The sequence below is a fragment of the Felis catus genome, chromosome X (genome assembly GCF_018350175.1).
Source record: "Felis catus isolate Fca126 chromosome X, F.catus_Fca126_mat1.0, whole genome shotgun sequence".
NCBI lineage: Eukaryota > Metazoa > Chordata > Mammalia > Carnivora > Felidae > Felis > Felis catus.
The window spans coordinates 14,929,890-14,945,409 of record NC_058386.1 but is presented as its reverse complement, the minus strand read 5'-3'; the positions used below and the strand labels follow the sequence as shown (position 1 = coordinate 14,945,409).

Sequence of the window (15,520 nt, the reverse complement as noted above, 5' to 3'; positions counted from 1 at the left end):
GCTACCCAAAAGCAGTATGTGTCCCACTCCTTTTTGACAGTTTGCCCTATTCTGGTTCAGAAAGTAGAATAAGGAGCATGATGTTCAAGGCTGTGTTTTTCAATCCATCTCCCTGGACTTGGCCAACAACCAATTTTTAGCTTCTTAATTAACAGAAATTTTATCAGTTTTTGGTTTTCTTTTTAAATCTCTTCATGGGTATGTAATGGAGAGGTAAGAGGAGACACACCAAGTTTTATTACTTGTACTACCACCACCCTGAGATGCTACACATCATATAGGTATAGACAAAGAAGAAAAATATATGAAAAATAGCTCTGAAAAACTGTTTTAAATTCAATTTATTCACAAAAGCATGCCATTGCCCCCACAACGTCTGCAACAGAATGTCACCAGCTGTAGTCAGCATGATAGGCATAATTTGCTACTTGTTTCAGTATCTCACTTTGTTTAAACAAGGAGTTAGTTAAAAGCTGACATTTTGAACAACAAACTAAGGATGTGATAAAATATATAAGTAAGTTATTAATGGTAATTCCATACCTCACCCTTAATTTTGTCTCAAAATTACAATTATATGACTCTGGAATGCAAAAAGAAAGAGGTTCCTGAATTGTACTGCTATCTCCATGTGTGAACAAGCTATATCAAGGCATTTAACATTTACCAAAATAAATTTCCTCTGTTGAAAAAAATTTAGAAAGAGAATGAAAAATAAATTTTATGAGTAGTAAAAAATAGAAAAATATCCAAAGGGTCTATATTTCTTTCATCATTCGCAAGATCTCTACCCCACAAAAATCATGCCTCAATCACTGAACAACCATCCTGAACACAGAGACTTGTAACCCAACCTTACTCCTGCTAGTGACTATCTAAGGCTCCCTAGTCAATGGTTTATGGCCAGAATCAACTGTCCCCTCAGATGTTGGCAAAACATGGGACACCTGAGTGGCTCAGTCAGTTGGGCATCCAACTTCGGCTCAGGTCATGATCTCACAGTTAGTGAGTTCAAGCCCCATGTTGGGCTCTGTGCTGACAGCTCAGAGCCTGGAGCCTGCTTCGGATTCTGTGTCTCCCGCTCTCTCTGCCCCTCCCCCGCTCATTCTCTCTCTCCCTCTCTCAGAAATAAAAACATTAAAAAAAGATGTTGGCAAAACAACTAATTGGTATTAACAATCATAAAATTTACTAAGTTATTTAAAATATAGTTACATAACTTGATTTAATTATGCTCTGGAAAACTGAATTCTCTAAATTGGTAATATACTTTATAAGGAAGCATCGGGAATATTTTTTTTTTTTTTTTTTTTCATTTTATTTATTTGAGAGACGGGGGAGAGAGAATGGGGGAGAGGAGCAGAGGGAAGGAAGGAGAGAATATCAAGCAGGCTCTATGCTCAGAGTGGAGCCCGAGGCAGGGTTCAGTCCCAGGACCCTGGGGTCATAACCTGAGCAGAAATCAAGAATCAGGCACTCAACCCACTGAGTCACCTAGGTGCCTCAGAAATCATTGTTTTAAATGTTTTGCTCTGTAATTTAAAATACCCAACATGCATTATAAAGGAGAACAGAAAAAAAAATAGTGATTCAATTTTACTATTCATGGATTCCAAAGGTTATACTCTACAATTCATTTTGTAATTAATTCCTCCCTGAGGAAGCCATACCTTGGGAAAAATTCTTTATTTCTTCATCCAAATAGCAGGAAATACAACTTGACACTTAAGTATTTTAAAATACTTCAATCCACATTTTTTGTATGCAAATATCCCAAATGTCCTAAGTGCTTTTACACAATGAAATGCTCCTCCTTCAACAGAAGCAAAACCCTACAAACACAGACATTGTTACAGTATAGACCGATATGGTACCTGAAAAAGCAAGCTTTATTTTAGGCTATTTAAGTATTTTTGTGCCAGGCCCTGTGCTAAGTGCTTCCCATGTATTTAATTCTCAAATCACACTCTGAAGAGGATCTTACTTACTTACTTATTACTTACTTACTTTTTTATAGATGAGGATATACTGAGCTGTGTGGGGTGGGGAGTTGAATATAGTTTGACACACAATGTTACATTAGTTTCAGGTGTACAACATACTGATTCAACAGTTTTAATGAGGTTCTTTCTATATTTTACCCCAAGATCATACAGCTGAGAAGTAATAAAGCTAAGGCTTTAAACCCACGAAATCTGATTCAGGAAGCCATTTCTCTCTCATCCATGGTCATGCTCTACCACCTTTGCAAGCCATGTATGTTAAGTTCTGTTGCTAAAAAGGATATATTTTGAAACATACACACCTCCACAGTGGGGAGACATCATTATTTCTCATCTGTGTTTTTCTCAAAAATACATGCTATCACCAATAAAAATTTTCTAATGGTTTCCTAATGTCTGCTCTATTTTCATCTTTTTTCAACGTTTATTTTATTTTTGGGACAGAGAGAGACAGAGCATGAACGGGGGAGGGGCAGAGAGAGAGGGAGACACAGAATCGGAAACAGGCTCCAGGCTCTGAGCCATCAGCCCAGAGCCCGACGCGGGGCTCGAACTCACGGGCCGCGAGATCGTGACCTGGCTGAAGTCGGACGCTTAACCGACTGCGCCACCCAGGCGCCCCTGCTCTATTTTCATCTTTATTCTGACTCTTATTTCATAGAAACCTTCTAAAATAAATGATTAATTTTTACATTATGAGCACACATAAAATAGGAGTAAATTCAAGCACAGGATACATTCCATGGCAGGTAGATACAATGGAACTAACATGTGTTTGCCAAGTACCATAAAAATACACATTTTTAACCAGGATACACAAGGATAAAAACTAGACTGCTTCCCAAGAAATCTCTTTTCCTATATTATTTATCACCTATAAACTACCATAGTTTGCCAATATTAAAAGTTAGATCAACTACTAAATTGAAGTACTTCAGACCATATCAGGAAGGAAAACAATCTATAGCCAATAAGAAGAGCATTTCAGTCAGTCAACTAAGAATAGTTTATTGGGCCCCTGCTTTACATGAGGTTTTATGTGACATCTTAGGTTTGACATGAGTAAATGAAACATCTCACATACACAGAAGTGTATACGTTGGTAATAACGTATGTCAGTAAATTAATGTTTATGAAAATAGTTTAAAAGTACAACAAATGTTATATGATAGGCCGCAGGAGTTCAAAGCACATTGACCATGTAAATATACAGAAAACAGGTCAGATTGAAGTCGATAATATGTTGGTTTATTTGCTTCTGATCACTCTCTCGCGCTGAAATGTAAAATGTCATACATATACTTTCATTCATTCCCATTCCTTCTCTCCCCAGAGGGAACTTCTATCCTGAAATTGTTATGTAGCACTCCCATGCATGTTTTTATTTATTTTTTTTATTTTTTTGAAACATTTATTCATTTTTGAGAGACAGAGACAGAGTGTGAGTGAGGGAGGGGCAGAGAAAGAGGGAGACACAGAATCCGAAGCAGGTTCCAGGCTCTGAGCTGTCAGCACAGAGTGTCATGTGCGGCTGCAACCCATGAACCTCAAGATCATGACCTGAACCAAAGTTGGACACTCACCCGACTGAACCACCCAGGCATTCCCCCATGCATGTTTTTATTATCACAAATGGATTTACCCATAAACGATTTTACTGTTTTGAACATTGAAAATCACGTAAGTGGCGTGTTACTGTGAGCATCTTTTTGCAACAGCTTTTTGTTTTTTATTTATTTATTTATTTATTTGTTTGTTTGTTTGTTTGTTTTTTAACGTTTATTTATTTTTGAGACAGAGACAGAACATGAACGGGGGAGGGTCAGAGAGAGAGGGAGACACAGAATCTGAAACAGGCTCCAGGCTCTGAGCAGTCAGCACAGAGCCCGACGCGGGGCTTGAACTCACGGACCGCGAGATCGTGACCTGAGCTGAAGTCGGACGCTTAACCGACTAAGCCACCCAGGCGCCCCAGCTTTTTGTTTTTAAACACAACATTGTGTTTCTGAGATTTAAACATAAACCTAGTGCAGTGGCACTCAACTGGGGACAACTGTGCCCCTCCCCTTGCCTGGGGACATCTGGCAATGTCTCTAGACCCTTTTGGTTATCACAATGGGGTAGGGTAGGAGGCTATTGGCATCTACTGGGTAGAGCCCAGGGCTGCTGCTGAACATCATACAGTGCATAGGACTGCCCCCATGACAAAGAATTACCCGGCCCCAAATGTCCCAAGTGCCGACAATGAAACACTCTGCTCTAGTTTATTCATTTTAACTGTTTTGTGGTGTTCCACCGTTAACACTCCCCCTTAAAAGAGACACTGGCCACTTTGAGGCGATCAAGTAAAGCTTTTAAAAAGAATTATATAGGGGCGCCTGGGTGGCTCAGTCGGTTAAGCATCTGACTTTGGCTCAGGTCATGATCTCGCGGTCCGTGAGTTTGAGCCCCGCGTCAGGCTCTGTGCTGACAGCTCAGAGCCTGGAGCCTGTTTCAGATTCTGTGTCTCCCTCTCTCTCTGACCCTCCCCCGTTCATGCTGTCTCTCCCTGTCTCAAAAATAAATAAACGTTAAAAAAAAAATTTTTTTTTAAATAAAAAGAATTATATACCATGAAAAGAAATTTTAGGTGAAAATGAGATGATTAAAAGACTAATTCTTCAAAAACTAGTAAAGCTATTAATCATGGGACTAAAATGTCTACACTCATCTCATTTTCACAAAATGAGATTACGTTTACTTTTATAATAACTTTTGTAACATGGCCCCATTTAAACATTATACAGTGAGATATACCAAAAGATAGATGAAAATATATTATTTACTTTTTGTTAAAAATTCAGTGATGCTTTTCAGTCGGCCAAAAGCAATTTAGCAGTCACACAAAGTCTACACCAATAACTAGCAAAACTGCTACAAAAGTTTACATTATGGGGATACTGTCACAGGAAATACTGGTGTAAATTCTAAACTGTCTATGATTTGTATGCTAAGAGTACTTCACAAAAATGCTTACATCTTAAAAAGCATTACAAGGAAAACTCATAATGAATTTACTTCATGCTTAGCCTCTAGAAAGAGGACTGTCTCATGAAAATATTAACACATTATCAAGAACACAAGACAGCAAGCAGCCAAAAAAGGAAGATGGGGGAAGTGGAATCTTAAGACTCACATAGAAAACAACTGCCTTCAAGCCAAGTCAGTAGTATAATTCCTCTGTAACAAAATCTAGTTTCTCATTTATTTCCATAAAAAAATTATTTCCATCAAATCCCTTCTACTCCCCTCTGTGCTGGAAATGCCCTCCATAAATCTTTATTGAGATATAAGAGGACAATAAATGAAGTATAAAATATCTAGAAAGAATGCCTAACCACTCCCTCTTTTCCTGGTCCTGGCTCCTGTCCCCATAGCTCAGTGACCAGATAAATATCTAGCTAGATATTTAGGGTCACTCTTGATATCTCCCTTGTCTACAACCCCAAGTCTACTCAAGTGCTGTTGAATTTAGCCTCCTAAATAAATCTTTTCCCAATCAGTCCACAGTTCTGCTCTACCTGACTCCCATTCCAATCCAAGCCTTTCGCATTCCCACGTGGAGTACTACCCAGCCTTCTAACCCTTCAAATATAAATGTGTCTGCCACTGGGAAAGCCAGGTGGCTATTTAGAAATGGAAATCTGTTTCCACTCCACCATTCCCCTTAAAACTCTAGTAAAACTCCCTTGCCCTTAAAGACTATGTCAAAGCCCCTTCACATAGCCAGCAAGGCCCATCAAGGGATCACTCTGGGCACGCTCTCTAGCCTCCTCTCCCTAGGTCGTCCTTGCTTGGTGAGCGACAGCCATCGTCCCCAAGACCTCCCCTACTATAGTTCCCTTTGCTCCTAAAAGCTTTGCCCTCCCCTGCCCACTCAACCCTAAATTACCTCTCTCAGACCTTGGCACAATTCCTCACTTCCTCAGGGAAGCCTTCTCACAGCCTTGTGACTAAGTCTAAAGCCCCATATGTTCTCTTGGCAAACATCTCTTCGTAATTTTTACTAAAGTGACACCTTCACATATTTTATGACCACTTGGATAAAAGTCTGACTCTACCACTGGACTACAAGCATGTGGGTGAAAAATAATGTATGACTGGTCCCAAAGTGTACCGAACAAGACAGAGGAAGACCCAGTGTAAATGTCTCACTGTACGGCAGCACCAATTCAAAATTTACATCCTGCTGGCCCAGGTCATCCTTATTTTTGGGCATCATTTACTAATCCCACTACAGCCTAACAGAGAAATACCTTTTCCTAGCACAAAAAAAAAAAAAAAAAAAAAAAAAAAGACATTCTTTGGTATAGAGGGACTTTTTTCAAAGTTAATAAAACATGAGAACACAGAATACAAACATATGCATTTAAGTTTTTAAAAGAACAGTATATCCCTAGGAGACATATTAAGATAGAACTGTTTGTTTCTTTCTTTAAAAAGTTTCAAAAAATGAAGATAATGAAACATAAGACTCTTTAAAATTTCATCTGGCCCTCTCCAGAAGCCCTTTAGTAGGCAAGAATTTGAATAAGCTCTTAAAGTTCAGAGGGAATTACAGTATCTTGATTAAAAACCTATTTTGCTATTTGCTATGCTAGCCTCCAACAAATCACAAAAATGCACTGCAAAACTGATACTGCATTCTTTCTGTTAAAAACCTCTTCTTTAGCATTACTATATAAAATGGTTGCAATTACAAGGTTGCCAATTTATCAAGTTATATAAGAAGCCCTACTAAATTAAAAAATTAGCACTTATTGATTTATTTCTCCACCTGAAACAATAAAATAAAGATTGTTATCCTTCACCATCACCTCTACTCCATTCTATGATACAACTAGTGAGATTTCCTCCAGCCTGAAAAAACATAGTATAAAAACAGAGATGTCACATAACTACTAATATCTAACATTTCTAGGACATGAAGCATTCCCATGACAGAAATAGTCACAGATCTGAGAACTGGCCAACATGTTGCTTATGGTCCTGTTTAGTAATGAGGTCACCAAATCCTTAGTGGAAACATGCCACAAACATCCAGTCATTTTGTATTAGCGGTGCTTTGGCAAAATCAAAGAAAAGCGGTAAAGCTTGGGTCCATGTGGAACAGAAAGAAGGGAAGAGCCTCTAGAGGTGAGATAACAGACCATGAGTTTTGTGGGAAGAGAAAATCAAAAGGGAGGCTCTCCTGTAAATGTAAGCCATATTCTTAAGGAGGCCGCTGGAATTCCTACAATAAAGTCTTCAACGACTTTTATTTGAACATTAAAAATGAACATATCCTATACTAGTGTGAGACTTAGAGCTACCTAAATGGCCAACAATTGGGTGCCATAAATATAAGAATAGAAACCATAAATGTCTACAAACATTTACTTGATAAATACAAACAAATCCACATATCCAGAAAGGCTTTGTAAGTACATCTAACAAGGCCCAGTATGACTGTTAGTGGATCAGTGTCAACCTGGACACTGGATAATAGAAATGGATATTTCTATTGGAAATTTACAATTTCCAATCTACATTGGATATAGAAATGTACACTTCAAATGGGTACATCTTGTTGTATATATGTAAAATATACCTCAATAAAGTTGATTTAAAATGAATTATTTAAAAATAATTCACCGCATAGTTATAGACCAATATGAATTTGCTATCCTATGTTAATATTATAGATTAGATAATACAAAGTTCAAAAAATAAAATGCAGTTATTAAGAGGAAAATTTAGGCATCCAAAGAACAATTTTCACTAACCTCTATGGCAGGGCAAATAGCAACTCTTTTCAATAGAAAGGGAGAGACTTTCAAAACAATTTAGCTCCCTATTTATAGATCATACAAAATTCAAGATATACTTAATTTTCATAGAACTCTTTCAGACATTATATACAGATGCTCTAAAACCACTTTGTCTACACCACACTCAAACTGTGGTTGTGTCTGAAAATGAAAGGTAATTTCAAAGAGTACATGGTAATGATGCCTGCCAGACAGCAGCATTTCAGTTTAGTAATGTTAACTATCCTGTCCATACCACAGCTGTTGCACAACTATGTTAGAACTTTATTTCATTTTGTCCTTATTTTATAACAATAAGTAGATAATGAGAAAATAAAAAACGTACTTCTAGTGATCAAATGAGACAGAACATTAATTAGGCATGCCAACTGCAGCAATCTACATCCCCAATCAGATAATCATTGACTTAAGCTGTGCTCAATAATGAACAAAGAGTACAAAATTTAAATTTAACTTTGGAAATATATCCTCAAACTCTAGATCTAAGATGTGCCAAGAAATTGCAGCTTTTTAACTTTCTATAACTTTTAACCTTTCTTTACTAGCTCTGACCTTGATTTAATTTGCATTCTGTGATACCTCAGTCTTTTCTGGTTTATAGTCTCTTTGATTTTTTTTATTTTTTTACATGAAATTTATTGTCAAATTGGTTTCCATACAACACCCAGTGCTCCTCCCAACAGGTGCCCTCCTCAGTGCCCATCACCCATTTTCCCCTCCTTCCCACTTCCCATCAACCCTCAGTTTATTCTCAGTTTTTAAGAGTCTCTTAAGGTTTGGATTAATTAGTTGGCCATACTTTTGTGGGTCCAATTCTAGAGTCTCTATTCTACTGGTCTATGTGTCTGTTTTTGTGCCAATACCATGCTGTCTTGATGCTTACAGCTTTGTAGTAGAGGCTAAAGCCTGGGATTGTGATGCCTCCCGCTTTGTCTTCTCCTTCAATATTACTTTGGCTATTCGGGGTCTTCTGTGGTTCCACACAAATTTCAGGATTGCTTGTTCTATCAACAATAGCCAAATTATGGAAAGAGCCTAAATGTCCATCAACTGATGAATGAATAAAGAATTGTGGTTCATATACACAATGGAATACCGCATGGCAATGAGAAAGAATGAAATCTGGCCTTTTGTAGCAACGTGGATAGAACTGGAGAGTGTTATGCTAAGTGAAATAAGTCATACAGAGAAAGACAGATACCATGTTTTCACTCCTGTGTGGATCCTGAGAAACTTAACAGAAGACCATGAGGGAGGGGAAGGAAAAAAAAAGAAAGAGAGGGAGGGAGCCAAAACATAAGAGACTCTTAAAAACTGAGAACTGAGGGTTGATGGGGGGTGGGAGGGAGGTGAGGGTGGGTGAGGGGCATTGAGGAGGGCACCTGTTGGGATGAGCACTGGGTATTGTATGGAAACCAATTCGACAATAAATTTCATATTAAAAATAAACACTAAAAAAAACAGGATTGCTCGTTCTAGCTTCGAGAAGAATGCTGGTACAATTTAGATTGGGATTGCATTGAATGTGTAGACTGCTTTGGGTGGTATTGACATTTTAACAATATTTATTCTTCCAATCCATGAGCACGGAATGTTTTTCCATTTCTTTCTATCTTCTTCAATTTCCTTCATAAGCTTTCTATAGTTTTCAGCATACAGATCCTTTACATCTTTGGTTAGGTTTATTTCTCGGTATTTTATGATTCTTGGTGTAATTGTGAATGGGATCAGTTTCTTTATTTGTCTTTCTGTTGCTTCATTATTAGTGTATAAGAATGCAACTGATTTCTGTACGATGATTTTGTATCCTACAACTTTGCTGAATTCATGTATCAGTTCTAGCAGACTTTTGGTGGAGTCTATTGGGTTTTCCACGTATGTCATCTGCAAAAAGTGAAAGCTTGACTTCATCTTTGCCAATTTTGATGCTCTTTCATTTTTTTAAATATAATTTATTGTCAAATTGGCTTCCATACAACACCCAGTGCTCACCCCAACAAGTGCCCTCCTCAGTGTCCATCACCCACTTTCCCCTCTCCCCCCATTCCCCATCAACCCTCAGTTTGTTCTGTGTATTTAAGAGTCTCTTATGGTTTGCCTCCTTCCCTCTCTGTAACTAATTTTTTTTCCTCTTCCCCTCCCCCATGGTCTTCTGTTAAGTTTTTCAACATTCACATATGAGTGAAAACATGATATCTGTCTTTCTCTGACTAACTTATTTCACTTAGCATAATACCTTCCAGTTTCATCCATGCTGCTGCAAATGGCAGGATTTCATTCTTATCGCCAACTAGTATTCCATTGTATATATAAACCACATCTTCTTTATCCATTCATCAGTTGATGGACGTTTAGGCTCTCTCCATAATTTGGCTACTGTTGAAAGCGCTGCTCTAAACATTGGGGTACATGTGCCCTATGCATCAGCACTCCTGTATCCCTTGGGCAAATTGCTAGCAGTGCTATTGCTGGGTCATAGGGTAGACGTATTTTTAATTTTGTGAGGAACCTCCACACTGTTTTCCAGAGTGGCTGCACCAGTTTGCATTCCCACCAACAGTGCAAGAGAGTTCCCGTTTCTCCACATCCTCGCCAGCATCTATAGTCTCCTGATTTGTTCATTTGAGCCACTCTGACCGGTGTGAGGTGGTATCTCAGTGTGGCTTTGATTTGTTATAGTCAGTTTCCCCCTCAGATTTTCTCCCTGTTTCTACCAAGATGGCAAATGGGTGTATGGATGTGGGTGGGATTACAGAACTTCACTGTAAGGGAAGGGTTCTCAGACAAATACACAGAGGCCCTTATACTGTCCCCTGAGACTCTGGTCTCCAGGACAAGATGCCTTATAGCCCTGGACCCCAGACATTGGTTGATAATGCTGTTGGACCCCATGGGGACTGTGGACTCAGATTATGTGTGGGTGTCTGGCCTGGTTGTTTGGCTCATTCACTGCTTGAACTGAGGGTGAAGGCATCCAGACTCTCATTTGTACCCACAACCTGGCTATCAACTATAGTGCTGTTGGCTTGCCCCTCAATACAGCATCCCAATGACAGGTTCATTGGCTTTCAACCCAGCTCCCTGGAGTGTGAAGTAACTTGGAGATTCCTTAGGGGCCAATCACAAGCTGAAGGAGACCCAGGAATCCTCTCTCCACCTAACCACAGCATGCCACATTTTACCCTGCTGTTGCTGCTTCCATTGTGATGAGGCAACTTTGCAAGGCAGTTTCCTCAGTTCCAAAAGGGGAATGGAGCATAAGCTTCCTACACTTTTGGCTTTACCCTCAACCTACTGTCTCCCTAAATCCAGAATTTCAGTTCCTTGAGGTAATGGGGGCCGGGGGGAGAAAGTCAAGACTTGCCTGCCCTAACTCTGCCTGTTCTGCTCACATACATGGTCTTTGGCACCCGGAAAGGGCCTGCCTATCATTTCTCTTTTAAGTCTCACAATAATTTCCCCTACACAGAGGCATTCACCCTACTCTCTCACCTGGAACCAGGATAGAAGAAAAAGTCAGGAAAAAAAAAAAAAAAAACAATTTATTCACCAAAGATATATCACCAGGTATTCCAGAAATATTACCCCTGTTAAATACATAAATATTCAGATACAATGACAGGGGGGAAAAAAAGAAAGGTTTAAAATTAAACAGACTGATGATCAACATAAAAAACTATGGTCCAAATGAAGACAAAAATCTACTGTCTTGTTGAACTAGTGATAGACAAATAGCTTGCTACAGATTCCTTTACTGAAGGAAGGAATGACTGTGCCTAACTTTCTTAGGGCCAATTTTTTCCAAGAAATTATGTAGATACTATTGAAGTCAGCAGACTTAAGTTTTTCAGACATCGGTGGGTAAACAATGTATAGAATGCTAACAGTAGCAGAGCTACAATAGAGGCAATTTGCTCACTGCTTCCTGGAAGTGCTAACAAAAATCAGGCCCATGAGTATAAGCTCACACCTGCTGCTCAAGTTAGAAACAGTACTGCTAAAATGACTGTAAAACCACTGCTTAAGAATGTCTGATTCTTGGGGCGCCTGGGTGGCTCAGTCAGTAGAGCCTGTGACTCTTGATCTCAGGGTTGTGAATTTGAGCCCCACATTGGGTGTGGAGCTTACTAAAAATTTTAAAAATATGTATCCAAAAAAAAAAAAGAATGCTTCATTCTATTTTCCTTTTATTCATCAATAAGCTGATGGATCATACATGTATATATAAAATATGAAATCTATAATCCTTGATTTGGGGCCCTACTTTGACATTTTCCTATAAAGAAAAATGGGAATACTGAAAACTGGTAAAGAAAGCCAAAACAACATGTTTTTTTCTGATTCATGAGAAATATGCCTGCGTTTTTGGACAGAAACATGCTTAAGGAAACTCCAAAGTTTGGGGCACCTGGGTGGCTCAGTTGGTTACATGTCAGGCTCTTGATTTCAGCTCAGGTCATGATCTCTCATGGTTTGTGAGTTCAAGCCCTGCATTGGGCTCTGTGCTGCCGGTGTGCAGCCTGCTTGGGATTCTTTCTCCCTCTCTCTCTCTCTTCCCCACCCCTACTCATGTTCTCCTTCTCTCCCAAAATAAATAAAAAAAAAAAAAAAAAAAAAAGGAAACTCCAAAGTTCAAAAGCAACAGAAATTATGTTCTGTATAACATCTTTAGGTTCCTAAGGCATAAGGTCCTTCAGTTTACTATAATGTTGCCAAAATGTGAAAGACTGATAGGGAGAGTGAGAGAAACGTAGAAGCTCTCTATGCAAACAACTGAACTGGATTACCTCCAGGGACCATGTGATCATACATTCTGATAGACATGCTCACACATATGCAGACAAAGATGGTATAACTAACATCTGAAACAAGCTCCAAGTCCCTGCTTTTTGCCATAACCATATTCATGTAGAGAACTGAAAATTACATTCAACATAGGTAGCAAGTTTTTCTTAAAAAGTTATCTTCCAAGTATCTAGAGTTAAGTTAGTTAAAACTTGTTTTATCTTTTATGCATTGTGGAGCAAACTAGAAAACACCACATTCACTTTCTCTTACCATGGAAAGAGATGAATATCAAACATAAAACAACAGCCTAAATATTTTTGAAAGAACTAAGTCTGGTTTGCCTTTATAGACAATTACTCAGCACTTTATCTTACATATAATAGGTATGTAACAAAAACGTCCACAGAAATGAACTGTACCACCTTGTCATACAGGCATGGAACTCTTTACCACCATCACATAAGGAAGCTGGGCCGGCCACCTTGAGTGCGAAAGCAAAAGAGGAAAGGACAAAAATCCCAAAAGTGACCATGCTTTTAAACTAACTGTGGAAAAGAAGTCTCAAACTGTTCACTTTTTCAAGAGAATTAGCCAAGAAACACTCTATAAAATGAAGAAAATTATTGTGTGGCTAGTTATTTGATGCCAAAAATATCACTCAAGCATTCTGGTTGAAATCCTCTTCTAGTAAGATGCTCCAAGACCTCAGTGAGGTCATCAGTTTGCACATGATAGATATTTCAAACATACTCTGTTGTCAATCACCAGATTGAGGAAAAGAAAGATGTGTTACATACCATGCAGCCTGGCAGCTTTCCAAGGTTTCCAGTATAAAGTTTTAACTCCATGCTTCATCTCCTAACTTCAAAAAACCCAAAAACCAAAAACAAACAAAATGCCCCCGCTCCTGTTATAGCTAATTATTTGCAATTTCTCAAGTGAACCTTCCCAATACTTGCTTACACTCTGCCTCTAGCATTCATCCTTTCTTCATTGATTCATTTATTCAATCAACAAACATTTTCCAAGCTCCTACCAGGTAAGAGGTACTGTGCAATTCAGAAGAATATTTATTTGGGTAAGGAAGTACCCATGAGGTGACTTTATTTTTTTATTTATTATTTTTTTTAGCTGCTACTTAAATCACAGGAAGCAAACCCTGCTAATTCTAGTTAATTCTTTTTTTTCCTTTAAAACTCTCCTTTGGGAAGCACTTCAAGATCCTCCAGGTTGTTTTGTGGTCCCTAGCACTACAAGCTCTTACCACAGCCGCAGTGGAATCTGGGATATGCCATTCAGCCTCACGTCCCACCTCAGACTGGAATTAAGATCCATCAGCCCACACACTTCACATAACTCTATGCCCCTAAGACCTAGCAGAAAGATACTCCAAAAGGGTAGGCTAAATGAGTTAGGCACTTTAGCTGCTCTAAGTACCTCTTAAGAATCTTACAGGGACCAAGAAGAAATGAAGCAATGGACACAGAGAGAATAGAGATATGTACATTTTAACTAAAAACATCACAGAAAATAAAGACTGAAATATTATCTTGTTAAAAAGACCAACCACCTGAGTTTTGAAAGGAATGACCTAGTTGTTTCTTTTTTTTTTTTAATGTTTATTTATTTCTGAGACAGAGAGAAACAGAGCATGAGTGGGGGAGGGGCAGAGAGAGAGGGAGACACAGAATCCGAAGCAGGCTCCAGGCTCTGAGCTGTCAGCCCAGAGCCCCACGTGGGGCTCGAACTCACAAACCGTGAGATCATGACCTGAGCTGAAGTCGGTCACTCAACCCACTGAGCCACCCAGGCTCCCCCCTTGACATTTTCATTCTGACAGCCTATGAACTCTTCAAGGGCAGAGACCACATCTTTGTGGTCATGTGGTCAGAGATGAGGTCTCTGAGGCATGTCCTGGGCCTTCTCTCTATGGGCTCTCCACAATTATGCATCATGCCCTTTGTATTCTTTATTCGCAACATCCAGCAGGACTCAGCACAGCAGGCATGTCTGCTTAATGAATTACTTTTAAGTTTTCTGTGGCTTCTCTTGAGCTAGAACTAACAAAGATCCCTTTATATATGAACTAAGAACATATTTAAATGGCATTGATGATTTTTCCATATGAATTTGAAAGATATTTGATTCAGGTAAGTCACAGAGTGGTTAAATGCCTGTGGAAATTTAAGCACCGACATCCATTTTGAGTTTATTTTTGTGTATGGTGTAAGAAAATGGTCCAGGTTCATTCTTCTGCATGTCGCTGTCCAGTTTTCCTACCACCACTTGCTGAAGAGACTGTCTTCATTCCACTGGATATTCTTTCCTGCTTTGTCAAAGATTAGTTGCCCATACGTTTGTGGGTCCATTTCTGGGTTCTCTATTCTGTTCCATTGATCTGAGTGTCTGTTCTTGTGCCAATACCATACTGTCTTGATGATTACAGCTTTGGAATACAGCTTGAAGTCCGGGATTGTGATGCCTCCTGCTTTGGTTTTCTTTTTCAAGATTGCTTTGGCTATTCGGGGTCTTTTCTGGTTCCATACAAATTTAGGATTGTTTGTTCTAGCTCTGTGAAGAATGCTGGTGTTATTTTGATAGGTATTTATCCAAGGGATACAGGTATGCTGTTTTGAAGGGGCACACGCACCCCAGTGTTTATAGCAGCACTATCAACAATAGCCAAAGTATGGAAAGGGCCCAAATGTCCATGGATGCATGAATGGATAAAGAAGATGTGGTATATATATATATACAATGGAGTATTAGTCAGCAATCAAAAAGAATGAAATCTTCCCATATGCAACTACGTGGATGGAACTGGAGGGTATTATGCTAAGCGAAATTAGAGAAAGACAAATATCATATGACTTCACTCAT

General features: G+C 38.9%; 1 protein-coding gene across 6 annotated transcripts in view; it reads right to left on the bottom strand.

Annotated features, from left to right (window-relative positions):
• Positions 1–15,520, bottom strand: part of CDKL5 (cyclin dependent kinase like 5) — a 213,489-nt gene that overhangs the window by 96,200 nt on the left and 101,769 nt on the right. The gene's annotated exons all lie outside the window — the stretch shown is intronic.